Source organism: Bos mutus, chromosome 8 (genome assembly GCF_027580195.1).
Source record: "Bos mutus isolate GX-2022 chromosome 8, NWIPB_WYAK_1.1, whole genome shotgun sequence".
Taxonomy (NCBI): domain Eukaryota; kingdom Metazoa; phylum Chordata; class Mammalia; order Artiodactyla; family Bovidae; genus Bos; species Bos mutus.
This window is the reverse complement of record NC_091624.1, coordinates 70,187,527-70,205,556: the sequence shown is the minus strand read 5'-3', so window position 1 is coordinate 70,205,556 and position 18,030 is coordinate 70,187,527. Positions and strand designations below refer to the sequence as shown.

The following is an 18,030-nucleotide window of genomic DNA, read 5'->3' as shown; positions in this document are numbered from 1 at the left end:
CAACTGCAGCAACTTCCCATAAGCATCCCAGCCACCCGGTGGCAACATTGTACTGCCATTTTGGGAGATAAGCCACGGGTCTGTCCCGTGTCCCATAGCCACCTTGTCCATTTCAGTCACGTAAAGAGTAAACGGCTTAGCAAGGTCTGGCAGGCCCAAGGTGGGTGCTGATGTAATTGTACTGGGTTTGAGTTCTATTACCAGTGGGACTTGTTTTGCAAGCCTGGTGGGGAGGGGGGGTTGTATTCCACCCAGACCTCAGGGAATTGTTGAGTTAACTCTCTCTCTCTCTCTCTCAACTGTTTAGCCCATCCAGTTTCCCTTCTGGGAGATCGTGCAACCTCCATTCATCCTGAGAGGTTACCGAGAGGAAGAATAAATAGGTGGTTGAGCCCACGCGAAGAGTGGGTCTTTCGCGGGGGGAAGGGAGGAAGGTCACTTGTGCCCCCAATTTAGACAGCAAGTCTCTTCCCAACAAAGGTATTGGGCATTCAGGGATGTATAAAAATTAATGAGTAACTTGGTGTCCCCCCATCTGACATTTTTGGGGTAGGCTTGAGACACAGAGGCTGCATTTATCACCATCTGAGACCCAGCAGCCTCTGGATCTATTGGCGTATAAAGTCTACAGGCCTCGCACAGTCTTTCGTAGAATTCAGAGGGTGATTCACTTTCCTTTGAATCACTTTGGAGGGTTTTGCCCTCCTTATAGGTTTTCAGGCCCCCCTCTCGAGACCTTGTAAAATAGCCACCCGATCTCTCTCCAGGTGGCCCCTCCCTTCCTCTGTGTTACAGTCCCAGTTGGGGCTCTCATCGGGGGTGGCTAGTTCTGCCCACGGCTGCAGGTTTGCAGTACCCTCAGGTGCCATTTCTCTTAACCATTTTCTGGCCTCAGTTAGGATCCTGTGTCTTTCCTCAGTGCTCAAAAGGGAGACTAGTAGTTGGATTACGTCATCCCAGGTAGTCTGGTGGGTTTGAAAAATAATCTCCATTAGCCTAATCATGGCTTGTGGCTCCTCCGAGTATGGTGGAGTGTGCCTCTGCCAGTTTAATATATCTGTAGAGGAAAATGGTTGGTAATAAATAATAGGCTACAAGGGGCGGATGGTAGTGCCCACATGCTTCCTGAACTGGAGGCTGTTGTAGCTCTCTGAGGGGCATCTGTAGTGGGGTTCTTTCCCCCTGTTCCTTGGCAGAGCACAGCCTCTGTCTAATTCCTATGTTTTCTTCCCCCTTTCCATCAATACTCACCAGGAAAGGTGGGTACGATCTATGAGGTCCAGCTGAGTTGGAATCCTGGGGGCGTTGACCAGAGGTCTCCATCGCTGGGATCAGAGCCTGCCGAAATGATGGCTCTACGGTCTCCGGGAGAGCTGGTGGAGGAGCAGCGGCTGCTGCAGGGACTTCACCTGGCCCTGCACTGGGCATTAAGGTGGCCTCTGGTCCTGGTGGAGCACTGGGAGGCAGGCGCGTCATTATCCAGTATAGGGGAGGAGTCAGGTCATCCCCGTCCAAATCTTGTAGAATTTCTTTTTTATTTATTCAGTCAATTTTTGTGCCATTGATATTTTTCGCTTTCCCTTCTGGATATAGAACCTCATCCAAGGAAGAGGGTCTTGAGCTAACCCTAGCCATGAGTCAATATATGGATATTGATCCAGGTGTCCTGGCTCTCCTGTGACTACTGTATAGACTACTTCCACTATTTTTGAGTTCATGGTGTTCTCTGGTGGCCATCCTACTCCCATAGGGGGCCATTCGACCTCACAGAGTATGTGGAGGCGATTAGGCGTCATCTTCACCCCAGAGTCTCCTCCAAATCCCTTCTTTAAATTTTTAATCCTGCACTCCAATACAGTTGCCTTACATTCACTTCCCCCAGCTTGCTTATCTTCTCGGACCTTCTTCTACTTTTCCTTTTCATTCTGTCTATGAAGTTCTTAGTACCCTATGTTCTTCTGATATTTCCACTCAATGAAACACTTAAATTACCATTCTGCTTCCTTCCTAATTGGGGTGAGAAGAGCCTTACCTGCCAGATCCCAGAGGAAGAAGGGGGATTGGTGTGTCTTTACCTGCTGGTCAGCACGACTGAACCAGAACACCACATGGTCCAAGACTGTTTCTCCCTTAACTTTTTAAAGTCCATTCTGCCTTGGTGGGCTTGATCAGGTGTAGATGAAAACACAGATGGGTTAAATATCCCATGTCCCAGGCTGTCTCCAGAAAAGCCAATTCATACTCCTCCTCCTTCTAGCCTGACAATTCTGAGGGGGTCAAGAATTTCACAGCAGATGGGATACCTCCTTGGGGAGGGCAGAATATGAGCACACAAAGACCAAGTTTCTTCTCCTAATAATCCCCTGGTGATTGCTTGGTAATAATTTTCTGCAAGATGGCGTGGACACCACCTCCTAAATAACATTCACGAATTTCCTTCCTAAGCCCTAACACGCTTGTCAACCTGTGTACCAGGCCATCACCACCACCTGCCTATTCTAGGCTCCTGTGGGTCCATGCCTCTTCTAGTCCTTCCCAGGGTGGTGATCAGGCCCCCTCTTCCACCCTGCTGGGTGGGTTCCTCCTCACCTGAGTGCTCAGTTCCCCTGCTGCCATCCACTACTGCTAATGTTAAAGGTCCAGGCGCTGAGAAACAGAATCCTTCCAGAAAGGTGAGGCGCCTTCCTCCTCTAGAAGATCCAAGCCGCAAGGCCTCTGAGTAGTCCCAAGTGGGACTTGTCTCCTCAAACTGAATTTCCCAGCCAATGCACCAAATGTTGTAGCCATGCATTCCGGGAAACAAACTCACTCAGAAGGACAATGCAGATAGTGGAGTGCAGTTTATTACACCGGTGAACCCAAGGCAGAGTCTCCTCTTAGCCAAGGACCCTCACCAGTTTTTGTGAAAAACCTTATATACCCTAAGTGTATGTGCTCAAATCCACCTCCCCAAATTCTCAGAAACTAGTCTGAACAAAGGAAAAGAAAGATACAATTAAAGTCAACCCATGATTCGAATACCTTAAGCCTAAGTAGTTAACAGTGGACAATCATCAATAGGCCTGTGGTCATACCCCAATAAGCATTATAAAATTTATGATTCTATTTGGTTACACAGATAATTAGGGTATTCTTTTAGGTGACAGAGAGTCTAGGTATGAGCCCTGGGTTGGGGGAGGGGGTCTGGTTTTCCAGTTGGTATGTCATTTTCATAGACATATTCATGGGCATATAGCTCAAAGTCCACAGTCTGGCCCAAGATGGAGTCCTGTTTTCAAGATGGAGCCTGTTCTGGCTGTTTCCTCAAGATAACCCTGGCACCAGGTGGTCATCCTGGGCCATAAAATGATTGACATAAATCTTGAAGAAAGGCAGATTTCCATACAAATATATAGTTTCATTAACATAGATTAGGAGAACAATGTATGAGTGTAACATACTGGTTTGTCAAGTCTTCTGCCCATTTTTTGATTGAGTTTCTTTTTTTTTTTTCTTTTGAGATTAATCTCTTGTCAGTCACTTCATTTGAAAATATTTTCTTCCATTCTGAAATAACTATGAGGTAAGTACATTATGACCCAATTTTATAGATAGAAAACATGAAGCACAGGGAGGCTATCTGTCTGACCACAGTGGCAGAGGAAGGATTTGAACCCGGCCAGTCTGGCTTCTGCATCCACATTCCCAACTCCAGCAATACAGCCTTTGGAAAAAACTTCTAAACAAGCGAACCAACCAGATAAGCAGTTGGTAAATGTTTTTTTAATAGAGCTCTTTCTCCGGTATGTCCCTGTCCTCTCATATTCATCTGGATTGCTTACTTACTACAGCTGTCTCTGCTGTCATAGTAGGGTTTATTTTTACTATTTTCTGGGGAATTTCCTATATCTCCTTTCTGTATTGATTCTTTGTTTTCTGGATATCATTTCTTCTTTCTTGGTGAATCTTATTGCTTTAGTGGCAAGTAAGGAGATCCAACCAGTCAACCCTAAAGGAAATCAACCCAGAATACTCATTGGAAGGAAAGTTGCTGTAGCTCCCCAACACTTTGGCCACCCAATGGAAAAGACCTTGATGCTGGGAAAAATTGAAAGAATGGGGGTGGCAGATGGTGAGATGGCTAGATAGCATCACCAATTTGATGGACTTGAATTTGAGCAAATTCCTGGACATAGTGGAGGACAGAGGAGCCTTGCATGCTGCAGTCCATGAGGTTGCAAAGAGTTGGATACAACTTAGCTGCTAAATAATAAGACCTTTAGAAGACTTGAGGAAAGGTACATGGGAGAGAAATACTTTCTAGATCTTAAATGTCAGAAAATGTTTGTATTCTAGTTTGATAGCACTGGATATGGTGTTCACTGCCCTCTTATTCTAGTTTATCTGTGACTTGTTTTTTTCCCTTTCTTTTTTACTATCTTCCTGATATTCTAAAATTTACAACTTGGTGGGTATTTTCTCATTTATTGTGCTGGGTGCTCAATAGGACTTTTCTGCATGTCTAAAAAATGTTCTTGTAATATTCCTTTTGACATTTTTCTCTTCTGGATTGTTACCATAGGATGTTGGGCCTCTTGATTTAAACCTTCTAGTTAAACCTTGTTTTCTATTTTTAAAAAATTTTGAGATATTTTATTTTCCATAAATATATAAACATATAAATATATTCTTATCCATGTAATTTTAAATTTAAATTAAAAATTTATATTTTTAAAACACTTTATTATGCTAATAAAAGTGTCTGCTTATTCCTTTTTCTTCATAGTGTTGTAGCCAAGGACCCTGACCAGTTTTTGTGAAAACTTTATATACCCTAAGTGTATGTGCTCAAAGCCACCTCCCCAAATTCTCTGAAACTAGTCTGAACAAAGGAAAAGAAAGATACAATCAAAGTTAACCCATGATTCATATGCCTTAAACCTGTGATTCATATGCCTTAAGCCTCAGTAGTTAACAATGGACAATCATCAATAGGCCTGTGGTCATACCCCAATAAGCATAATAGAATTTATGATTCTATTTGGTTACTCAGATAATTAGGGTGTTCTTTTAGGTGATGGAGAGTCTAGGTACAAGTCCTGGGGCTCTTCCATCCGGGGGGTCTGGTTTTCCAGTTGGTATATCGTTTCCATAGATACAGGGCATATAGCTCAAAGTCCGCAGTCTGGCCCAAGATGGAGCCTGTTCTGTCTGTTTCCTCCTTCAAATAGTATCCTGACCTTGTTTTAACAATAGCTTATCTTCTCTTTCTGAGGTCATTAAGTATAATTCTATTAAAGTTTTCTTCTTTTTAGTGTGCTGTCTCTTTTGAGCTTTCTTTCTTCCTTGCTTCCATTTTGATGTCTCTGTCTTTTACGTCAGAATCTTTCTTCAACTGTCAAGTAATCATTGGTTTTCTGTACTTATTTTTTTTAAGGTTAGGTTAAAATAAATTCTGGATGCTCAATGTGCTTAGATTTGTTTTGTTGACTGTAAAGTGCACTGTAGAATAACTGGGTGATGAGTTGGCTTTTTAATTGAGAGATTTCTAAATGTCAGGTCCTACAGGATTTTCTCTAAGCATACAATGTATTTATTTATGTAAAACTGAAGTCTTGAGAAAACTTGAGACAATTTCTATTATGGCAGCACAAACAAATTCAGTGTGAGATATGTGGTTCCTAAAACATCTCCTGCTCTGTCTGCAACTTCAACTCTGTCTCCCCACTATATTCCTTATCAAATTCTTCCTCACTACTAAATTCTTACTCATCTTAAGGTAGAGCTGTTTGGTTCTTGCTGACCTACATCCTCAGAATTCTCTTTCTACCCCTAGTCAGCTGTATAAATTATTTTCCTACAGGAAGGCAGTCTAACCAATAGAAGAATTATTCTTCAGTTTCTGCCACATACTGAAACATCAACTGTTGAGGTGAAAAATCTAATAGTTACATGATAGCTATTATAACAGAGAAGGCAATGGCACCCTACTCCAGTACTCCTGCCTGGAAAATCCCATGGATGGAGGAGCCTGGTGGGCTGCCGTCCGTGGGGTCGCTGGGAGTCGGACACGACTGAATGACTTCACTTCCACTTTTCACTTTCATGCATTGGAGAAGGAAATGGCAACCCACTCCAGTGTTCTTGCCTGGAGAATCCCAGGGACAGGGGAGCCTGGTGGGCTGCCATCTATGGGGTCGCACAGAGTTGGACACGACTGAAGTGACTTAGCAGCAACTTAGCAGCAGCTATTATAAACCTGACTTCTGGATTGATGCTAACTTATATATAACCCTTACTTCTGTATAACATGTAATCACTGCATGTAGATCCATTCTACTCATTAAGATAATTACATACATATTAATTACATTTATCTTGATGTACATTCATCTCCTTTTTCAGTGATTCTGCTGAAACCACATGTTTATTTATCCTCTTGATGATTGAGATTTTCTACATATTGGAACAGTCACACTAGGCTGTCCTGGATAGGACTTTCAATTCAACGCTCTGAACCTCTCAACAATACATTTGCCAGGAATTCCTCCCCCAGTCCTCAAGATCTAGAAACACAGTAGTGATGGACATAGCTGGATCCTTAAACAAGATTTCCTTCATGTGGAATCAAATACTTGATTTTCTGGTGTTATTATAACTAGACCTCCTAGTAGCATTTAATACACTGGATTGCTTTTTGGTTCTTAAAGTTTCCCTTGATACCACATTTTCCTGGTTGTGTTTCTATCTCCTATCACACTAGCCACTCTTCCCTCTCTTCCTTTATTAGGTTGACCTCCTCAAGGTCAAGAGTACTCCAGGATCCTGTTTACTCACCCCATCTCTACTGTCTATCAGGTCTCTTTAGGTGATTCCATCTAGTTCATATTTTTACACTAATGACTCCATGCATTTATCTTCAACTCTGTTGTATCTCCAGACTTCCCTGGTGGCTCAATGGTAAAGCATCATCCTGCCAATGCAGGAGACTCGGGTTCCATCTCTGGGTTGGGAAGATCCCCTGGAGAAGGAAATGGCAGCCCACTCCAGTATGCTTGCCTGGAAAATCCCATGGACAGAGGAGCCTAGCAGGCTACAGTCCATGGAGTCACAAAAGCCACACACAATTAAACAACATATTGTATTTTCATGACTCCTGACTCTAGTTGCCTACTCTCAGATCTTTATACAGATGTTCAATAGACATCCAGTGCTTAGCATGACGACTATCGAACTCCAGAGCCACTGCTATCTGTACACATCTTAACTAACCCTTATATCTCTCTTTCTTTCTTCCCATTTTGGAAAATGGCACCAACATCCAGCCACTTGCTCAAGCTCCAAATCTGACAATTACCCTTGAAATTCTTTCACTTAACCCACAAAAGCCATTTATCTATAAATACTATTGATTCTACTCCCATAAATGTCTTAAATCCGTCCAATTTTCTATATTTTCTTGACTCTTACCTTAAAGAGATCAGAGTATTTCTTCTAGACTACTGCAGTAGCTTCTTACCTGGGATACCTGCTTCCAGCCTTGTACAGAGCAATCCTGGTAAACTTTTAGAGGCATAAATCAGACCCTGCTACTGCTTGAAATCCTCCAAAAGTCTTTATGATTTACAGAACCATACATGTTCTGACTTGTCTATCAATCCTTCATTTGGTTCCTCACAACACAAGCTCATTCCTTCCTCAGAGTCTTTGAACCAGCCCTTCTTCTGCCTAGGAGCTTCTCTCATTTTTACAGGGCACATTCAATAACCTCATGTAAAAAGTCGCCTCCTCAGATAATCCTTCATAGGGGACCCACCTAGACTGCTCATTCAATCACTTTCTTTACTATCAGCCTATTTTTAATTCTTTGGGTAGCACTTATCACTGTCTGATATTTTTCTTTCTTGTCCAGCCCCCACCACTTCTTGAGAAAACTGACCTCATCTGTCTCATTCAACTTGTTTCATTAGTACCTGGATCTACAAACACACACACAAAAATCACTCAATGCCTATTTGTTGAATGGATGAATAGATGGATGAAAGGCATCTTAGAGGTCAGCTAGTCCAACCTCTTCACTTTTAGAGGTAAGAAACCAGACAGAAAAGCAACTTGCTAAAGGTGCTTATTGTTATCTTGCTATTTGGCTTACTTTTTAAAATTTGTTCATTGTTTTAGTGACCTCAGCCACATCCCAAAGCAACTATCTTTAATTACACTCTTGGCTCTACCAATTTCATCTGTTTATCATCTCACCCTAGGGCCATATCTTATTAGCATTACCCCACCTGAGGGTGCTTTGGACAGGAGCCAACTATATGTTCTATTGTCAGCTGCCATTCACACAGGTCATAATTTCCTGGGGGCAGTGATAAGCTTTGTTTATAAACTTGGGGAACTGACTTTTTAGATGTTTTCTCCTGCTGATCCACTAAAATCCCACCTTCTTACCAAACTAAATACTTGATAGTTTCTGTGTATAGGGTAGAATTATAAATCTAGCATGTTTACAGGGTAATTATGGTTTGGTAGAAAGAGCTTTGCCTTGGGAAACCTGGATTTTCTCCATTTCTATTACTAGAAGTTGTCTGAGTTTAAGCAAGCCCTTAACACTCTAAGCTTCAATCTCGTAGCCTGTCCAGCTTTGCTGTGAGCAGGGAAACAATAAAAATGACAACAAAACCCAAACAACCAACAGCCAACTGTCTCACTTCCTCTCTCTCTTCCCTTATTTGGAATAATAAGTATGAACATTCAGTTTACAAGGATTAAGGGAATTCATTAATAATCCAGTTAGTTGGATTGAATCAACTCATGAATGTGAAAACATTTTGCTAAGTGTACAATGCAATGCAGCCACAAGGCATTCAGTGTAAGGGATTGCTTACATCAATCAGTTTCTAATGTTTTAAAAACACAGCCCTCAGTAATTGTGATTTTGGTTAAGTCCCTGTTTGTTACATGTCAGACTTTCAAAACAGCAGTCTTCTTATCCAATATACTTCCAATACTTTCAATTACTTTTTAATATAAGTATTATCTTCACTGTAACTAATTCAAATGGTCTAAAATGAACATGGAAAGTGCTACTCTTTCACTTCAAGCCCACAAGTATAAGCCCCAGACATAAGCAGTTAGCATTAGCTTATTATTTTTAGTTACTACCACTACTGCTCATCATAGCTCATATATAACATAATAGCTCACATAATTAGTTTAGTATTATAATGTGAATCCAAGATTGTTATAAGCACTTTTCATAGGAGTTCATTTTGATGCTCACAATGACTCTACTGCTTACGTATTACCGTCACCCTCATTCTATATGTGAACAAGCTGAGGCACAGAGTTGGGAGGCTAATTGCCCAGTGTCACACAGGCGTTTGAGCTCAGGCAGACTGGCTCCAAAGGTCACGCTCCCAGTCACTATGAAGAGTATATCTCAGAAACCTTTCATTTGTGTGTATAGAGATCTGTATGATTTGAGTGCTTACAGAACACTCCATTGTATGATGTAGATTATCAACTCCTATCTTATGAGAATTTTTATTCTCTTCCAGATTTTTCATTACTAGAAATAAACTGCAAAAAATGAAACCATCATGGACAACCTAGTGCTTTTGTGAGAGTGCGTGTCTATGGCACATGCAGCTGAAACAAGGGAGCTACGCACTAACCTTTTCTGAGCACCACCACCACATTGCCTTGCATAATGAGCACTTATTTTCACCTGCAGTCTACCACTCACCAGAATCACTGTGAGAACCAGTTATTTTTATGTGCTTCTGTTTTTTCCCTCTGTGTTTTACATCTGATTGCTCTGCTGTTTGACAAAGAATTTTACCACCCGGTAGATGCAGCATCTGGGGAAGCTCCTGTTCCTGTGGGGTGACGTCTCTGCTTCTGGGCATAAGGTGAGGAGGCATCTGGCGACCTCCCTGCTTGTGCTGCCTGGTACCCTGAGGCTCTGGAGAAATTACTGTGCAATTGTTCACCTTGGCTCAGCCTGAGAGCTACTGTGACAGATTTATTGGCTCTGAAACATTTATCCAAGCAGAACCTCTAAACCAATATACGTTTGCACTCACACACACTCTAGGGAGAGGGGGAGGAGAAGTCTAAGGAGTGGAACTCTGCAGAGATGTAAGTCCACCCCTCACTTCACTCTTGCAAATTTGAGAAATGAAATGCATCATTTCTTCCAACCTCAGGTGTGTTTCTTTTTTTAACCAGTTTTTCTCAGTCAGTTGGTACAGAAAAAAAAAAAAGTACATTAATAAAAGGAAATTAATGAGGTCACTCAATCAACTATTTCATTATTTGTTTTGTAAGAGAAAATATTGAATAGTCTATGGTTCTTGCCTCTAAAGAAACTCAATCTGCTTCAACTTTTGTAGGAATGAAGAACATATAAGAAATAATCAGTAATAATATTATCGCTATTTTCTTGATGAGAAAAACAAAAGCTTAGAGTGAATATGTGACTTAGCAGAGCTTACTCAAGAATAAATAATAAACGGTTCAAACTCTGGCTCCAGTATCAAAGGTCACGTATTCTCTATTGCACTTGCTGGCAGTCTTCAGACCTGACTAATGCAGGTTTCTAGTTCCAACCAGACATCCTGTAGTACACAGCAGGGTGTCTGCGTTGGATAGGACCCAACAGCTAGGGGTCGTGGTTTTTAAACACACGACTAGAATAACTTTCCCTTGGGTCTGTGAAAGGTGAGGAGGTAGAACTGTGAAATTCATGCATAAAGCTAGGACTGAGAAAGAACTGCTGTCACTACAGAAGGTGACTATGATGCTTCATTCACTCACGACAAAAGCAACTGGCAAAGTTCTCACTGATTAGATATCTGGATGGGAAGAATTTCCCCATGATAAATGGCAATTTAAAGATATAAGTTATACACAGAGCTAGAATCCACATTTTAGACTATTTTCATAACATAGGAACCCCAAATGGGGATATTTATGTACATACTGGAAATATTTCATACCAGTGAAACTCCTGGAATTCTCAGAAGAATCAAATGTAAAACTTCTCTGATAGTTACTACCAAATACACAGGGATTCCACAAGGAAATACAACCTGGCTGAAAATGTGCTCACAATTAAGAAGTACAGCCTAACCAAGGAAGTAGTTTGCCACAAGAAACAGTCAGCAGATACATGTGGGAGGAAGAAGCCCAAGAACCTGAGATGTAATGATCTAAAGCTATCTATAAATTAAGTATATTTATAATCAATGAAGAGATAAATAAAAAACCCTCATGAAATAAACCAGGGAATGTAAAAAGAACAGACAGATATAAACAACAACCAAATAGAACAATTCAAAAATGAAAGGCTGTCAATAAAATATAATGACCAATTTAAAATCAGATTGGGACCGTTAAAGAGTTATAAAACCCAAAAGAGAGGCTGGGAGAAATGAATGACTAAATTTGAAGTTTCTATTTAAGACTAATGGGAATTTCAGAAGGAGAAAATGGGGAAGGGGCAATATTTTAAGTGAAAATGGCTATGAACTTTCCAGAACTAAGAACAGCCATGAAACTTCAGACTGAAGAACCACACTGAGTCTTGCACAATATAGAAATCCACTGCTAATCCTGTTAAGAGTGGAACACTAAAGAAAAGCAAACTTTAATTGAAGAGCAAGTAGGGAAAAAAGATAACATACAAAGGAACAATTATTAGAATAATAGAGGATATCAATAAAATAGAGACTAGAAGACAATTCTCACTTATCATCAGAATCACCTGAAAAGCACATTAAGCTACAGTATTATGGTTTTACCCCAGATGCTTTGGATGGTGTTCAGGAATATGCATTTTAAATCATCTTCTCAGGTCAAGTGTGTTTAAAACCCCCTTTCCTTAGCACCAAATACATAAACACATTGTACATTCTTACGCTCACACACACTGTTCTCTGGTGTTTATTAGTGAGATTTCCTCTAAAAAAATGGAGAGGCTGGATCCATAACCAAGGATAGTTTCTAAAGTTTTATTATTTTTTAATCTCCAGGTATTCATGTTAATTGTGTCAGATGATTTCCTCCCCCCGCCCCAAATAAAGACAAAGTATCTCTGACCTCTGAAATCTTTTTCCCATTTCTGTCTTCTCCAGTAAACATATGGCTAGAATCAGAGGGCACATCAGACCTCCTCATACTTTCAGAATCCTAGGTGTGTGTTTGATGAGGCTCGTGAATGTTCCAAATTTTCAGTGTTTGGTAAGACATGCCTTCTGTCCTACTTGGTATTTCATATTAAATATAAAAGAACAGTATACCAAAACCACCAGTATAAGAAATTTAGTCTATCTTTATGGACATCTGTTTTCAGATTAGTGGTTGCTCAACTCTTATAATGGGCTTCCCAGGTGACTCAATGGTAAAGAATCCACCTGCCAATGCAGGAGATGCAAGAGACATGGATTCAATCCCTGGGTTGGGAAGATACCCTGGAGAAGAAAATGGCAACCCACTCCAGTATTCTTGCCTGGGAAATCCCATGGACAGAGGAGCCTGGTGGGCTACAGTCCCTGGGATCACAAAGAGTCCAACACGACTTATTGACTGAATAACACCATCATGATCAAGTGGGATTTCTCTTCGGGATGCAAGGATTTTTCTACATCTCCAATCAGTGTGATACACCACATCACAAGTTAAAGAATAAAAATCAAATGATCATCTGAATAGATGCAGAAAAAGCTTTTGATAAAAATTCAACACCTATTTATGATAAACACTCTCCAGAAAGTGGGCATAAAGGGAAACTACCTCTCAACATAACAAAAGCCATATGTGACAAATCATAATTCTCAATGGTGAAAAGCTGAAAGCATCTCCTCTAAGATCAGGAAAGAGAGAAGATGTCCACTCTTGCTACTTTATTCAACATAGTTTTGGAAGTCCTAGCCACAGTAACCAGAGAAGAAAAAGGGAAGTAATCCAAACTGGAAAAGAAGATGCAAAACTCACTGTTTGCAGATGACATGACATGATACACAGAAATCCTGAAGATGCTACCCCAAAATTACAAGTCATCAATGAATTTGGTAAGGTTGCAGGATACAAAATTTGCACACAGATATCAGTTGGATTTCTATACACTAACAACCAAAGGTCAGAAAGAGAAATTAAGGAAACAATCTAGTTTACTGTGGCATTAAAAGTATAAAATACCTAATAAACCTACCTAAGAAGGCAAATTCTTTATGATCACATAGAAAATATATATAAAATACATATATAAATATCAAATCCCTTATGATTATACAGTGGGGTTGCCAAATAGACTCAAGGGACTAAATCTGGCAAAGTACCTGAAGAAATTTGATGGAAGTTTGTAACATTGTACCGAAGGTGGTGACCAAAATGACCCCCAGGAAAAGGAAATGCAAGAAAGCAAAGTGGTTGTCTGAGGCGAACTTCCAAATAGCTGAGAAAAGAGAAGTACAAAGGAGAAAGGGAAAGATATACCTAACTGAATGCAGAGTTCCAGAGCAAGGAGAGATAAGAAAGCCTTAAGTGAATAACGCAAAGACATAGAGGGAAATAACAGAATGGGAAAGACTGGACATCTCTTCAAGAAAATTAGAGATACCAAGGGAACATTTCATGCAAAGGTGGGCACATAAAGGACAGAAATGGCAAGGACCTACCAGGAGCAGAAGAGATTAAGAAGAGGTGGCAAGAATACATAGAAGAACTGTACGAAAAAGATCTTAATGACCTAGATAACCAAAATGGTGTGGTCACTCACTCAGAGCCAGACATCCTGAAGTGTGAAGTCAAGTGGGCCTTAGGAAGGATTGCTATGAACAAAGCTAGTGGAGATGGTGGCATTCCAGCTGAGCTATTCCAAATCCTAAAAGATGATGCTGTGAAAGTGCTGCACTCAATATGCCAGCAAATTTGGAAAACTCAGCAGTGGCCACAGGACTGGAAAAGGTCCGTTTTCATTCCAATCCCAAAGAAAGGCAATGCCAAAAATGTTCAAATTACCACACAATTCACATTTCACATGTTAGTAAGATTATGTTCAAAAGCCTTCAAGCTAGGCTTCAACAGTATGTGAACTGAGAACTTCCAGATGTACAAGCTGGATTTAGAGAAGAGAGAGGAACCAGAGATCAAATTGTCAACATCCACTGGATCATAGAAAAAGCAAGGCAATTCCAAAACCATCTATTTTGCTTCCTTGACTATACTAAAACTTTTGACTGTGTGGATCATAACAAACTGGAAAATTCTTAAAGAGATGGGAATACCAGATCACCTCACCTGTCTCCTGAGAAACCTGAATGCATGTCAAGAAGGAACAGTTAGAACCAGACATAGAACAATGGACTGGTTCAAAACTGGGAAAGTTCAGGTCAGTCTCTCAGTTGTGTCTGACTCTCTGCCACTCCATGGACTGTAGCATGCCAGGCTTCCCAGTCCATCACCAACTCCTGGAGCTGGGGAAAGCGTATGTCAAAGCTGTGTACTGTCACCCTGCCTATTTAACTTATATGCAGATTACATCATGTGAAATGCTGTGTTGGATGACTCGCAAGCTGGAATCAAGATTGCTGGGAGGAATATCAACAACCTCAGATATGCAGATGACACCATTTTAATGCCAGAAAATGAAGAGGAACTAAAGAGCCTCTTGGTGAAGGTGAAAGAGGAGAGATAAAAAAGCTGGCTTAAAACTCAACATTCAAAAAACAAAGATCATGGCATCCAGTCTCATCATTTCATGACAAAAAGATGTGGAGAAAGTGGACACAGTGACAGATTTTATTTTCTTGGGCTCCAAATCACTGTGAACAGTGACAGCAGCCATGAAATTAAAAGACACTTGATCCTTGAAAGAAAAGCTATGACAAACCTAGACAGCATATTAGAAAGCAGAGATAGCGCTTTGCTGACAAAGGTCTGTCTAGTGAAAGCTATGGTTTTTCCAGCAGTCATGTACAGATATGAGAGTTGGACCATAAAGAAGGCTGGATGCCAAAGAATTGATGCTTTCAAACTGTGGTGTTGGAGAAGATTCTTCAGAGTCCCTTGGACAGCAAGGAGATCAAACTAGTCAATCCTAAAAGAAATCAACCTTGAATGTTCATTGGAAGGACTGATGCTGAAGCTGAACCTCAACCTCCAATATGTTGGCCAACTGATGTGAAGAGCCGACTCACTAGAAAAGATCCTAATGCTGAGTATGACTGAGGACAAGAGGAGAAGGGGGAGACAGAGGATGAGATGGTTGGAAGGCATCAGTGACTCAATGGACATGAATTTAAGCAAACTCTGGGAGATGGTGAAGGACAGAGAAGCCTGATGTGCTGCAGTCCATGGGGTTGCAAAGATTCAGAAACAACTTAGCGACTGAACAGCAAGAGGCCAGAGACCTATACTCTGAAAATTATAAGACACTGATGAAAGAAATAAAAAATGACACAAACAGATGGAAAGATATACTATGCTCTTGGACTGGAAGAATCAATATTGTCAAAATGACTATACTACCCTAGGTAATCTATAGGTTCACTGCAATCCCTATCAAATTACCAATGGCATTTTTCACAGAACTAGAACAAAAAAAATTTTAATTCCTATGGAAACACAAAAGACCTCAAATTGCCAAAGCAATACTGAGACAGAAAAATGGAACTAGAGGAATCAGACTTCTTGATTTTAGACTATAATACAAGGCTGCAGTCATCAAAACATTATAGTACTGGCATGAAAATAGAAGTAAAGATCAAGGAAACAGAATAGAAAGCCCAGAAATGAGCCTACTCACCTATGGTCAATTAATCTATGACAAAGAAGGCAAGACTGTACAACGGAGAAAAGACAGTCTTTAATAAGCCTTGCTGGGAAAACTAAAAAGCCAGATGTTGAAAAAAAAAATGAAATTAGAACATCTCTAACACCATACACAGAAATAAGTTCAAAATGAATTAAAGACCTAAAAAGGCCAGATATTATAAAACTCTTGTAGAAAAATAGGCAGAACACTCTGACATCAATTCCAGCAGTATCTTTTTCAAGCCATCTCCTAGAATAATGGAAATAAAAACAAAAATAAACAAATAGGACTTAATTAAAAACTTTTAAGCCATAAGCAAAATGAAAAGACAACCCACTGAATGGGAGAAAATATTTGCAAAGCTACTGGCAAGGGATTAAACTCCAAAATATAAAAGAAGTTTCTGGACCTCTATATGACAAAAACAATTCAATCAAAAAACATAGGCATATAGTCTAAATAGACATTTATCCAAGGAAAACATACAGATGGCCAAAAAACACAGGTAAAGGGTGCTCAGCATCATTAATTATCAGAGAAATGCAAAATCAAAACTGCAGTGAGATATCACCTCGCACTGGTCAGAATGGCCAACATCAAAAATATCTACAAACAATAAATGTCGGAGAGGGTGTGGAGAAGAGGGGACCCTCCTACATTGTTGGTGAAAATGTAAACTGGTACAACCACTGTGGAGAAGAGTAAGAAGGCTACTTAAAAAGCTAAAAATAAAACTTCCAAGTGATCCAGCAATCCCACTCCTGGGCATATATGTGGAGGAAACCATAACTGAAAAAGTTACACGCACCCCAGTGTTCATTGCAGCACTATGTATAACAGCCAAGACATGGAAGCAACCTAAACGTTCATTGACAGAGGAATGGATAAAAAGCATGTGGTACATATATACAGGGAATATAAATCAGCCCATAAAAAGGAAAGAAAGAATGCCATTGCAGCAACATGTATGCACCTAGAGATTACCATACTAAGTCAGACAAAGACAAATATCATATGATATCACTTATATCTGAAATCTAACAAAATTGATACAAATGAACTTGTTTATAAAATAAAAACAGACTCACAGACTTCAGAAACGAACTTATTACCAAAGGCGAGACATGGGTGGGAGGGATAAATTAGCAATTTGGGATTAACAGATACACACTGCTATATATAAAATAATCAACAAGGATATACTTTATAGCACAGGGAACTCTACTCAGTATTCTGTAATAACCTATATTGGAAAAGAATCTTAAAAAGAATAGATATATGTATATGTATAACTGAATCACCATGCTCTACACCTGAAGCACGACATTGTAAATCAACTCTATACCAACAGAAAATAAAAATTAAACGGAAAGAGCCTATATATTCAAGGGTATTCATTCCATCGTTATATACATACATATGGAAACCTGCAAGTCTCCAGAAGAGACAGAGATCACTAAGATCTTTTTCAGACACATGTAGAAATACATTTGCTTTTTGCCTTGAACTCCTTACACATATATTTGCTTAGATAAATAATGCTATATCCACATGATAGAACTATGCCAGTTTAAAAACTATTTTAAACAGGTGGTTTACAGAAGAAATAAAAATGTACTACAAATACGTAAACAGTTAACCTTATTAGTATTAAAGAAATAATAAAATTTCATTTCATTCATTTGATAAAAATTAGTTTAAAAAAAATAGATTGATAATACCCAGTGTTGGTGAAGTTGTGAAGAAATGGGCTTAACTTTGCTGTTGGCAGTATAAGTTGGTATATGGTTTCTAGACAGAAAATTAGTAATATATAATCAAGTCTTAAAAAGTCTTTTCTTAGCTCAGCAAATCCATATAAAGAATACATTTTTAATAAAATTGAACAAGTGTAACATTTTTTATATTATGAAAAAATTGAGAACAACTTAAATATACCCAAATAGGAACTATTTAGCCGGACACGACTGAGCAACTGAACAACTAATAAAATATGATGCTGTATAATGGAATACAGTCAGAAAAAATATTAATAATATATAAGTAATAACAAAAATGAAAAACAGGTGAAATAACCTAAGTTTGTTAAATTATAGATCATACCATTAAAATGTCAAGAAAGAGATGTATTAAGAATTGTTAATGATTATTTCTGGGTGGTTGGAACTTATGGATAATTTTTGTCTTTTTGCATAGTATTGCTTATATACTTTGCAATGAAAGTTTATTTT

General features: G+C 39.5%; 2 long non-coding RNA genes across 7 annotated transcripts in view; one reads left to right on the top strand and one right to left on the bottom strand.

Moving 5' to 3' along the window:
- The window catches only part of LOC138988907 (uncharacterized), a 185,613-nt gene extending 168,614 nt beyond the window's left edge, over nt 1-16,999 (top strand). For 4 of the 6 annotated variants that reach the window (XR_011465158.1, XR_011465162.1, XR_011465161.1 and 1 more), the window contains one exon: nt 9,540-16,999. This is a non-coding gene — a long non-coding RNA (uncharacterized lncRNA). Of the gene's footprint in view, nt 1-7,891; nt 8,067-9,539 lie in introns of all 6 variants that reach the window. The other 2 variants (XR_011465160.1, XR_011465159.1) reach the window with 2 other exon arrangements.
- Nucleotides 1-18,030, bottom strand: part of LOC138988908 (uncharacterized) — a 161,311-nt gene that overhangs the window by 2,342 nt on the left and 140,939 nt on the right. The gene's annotated exons all lie outside the window — the stretch shown is intronic.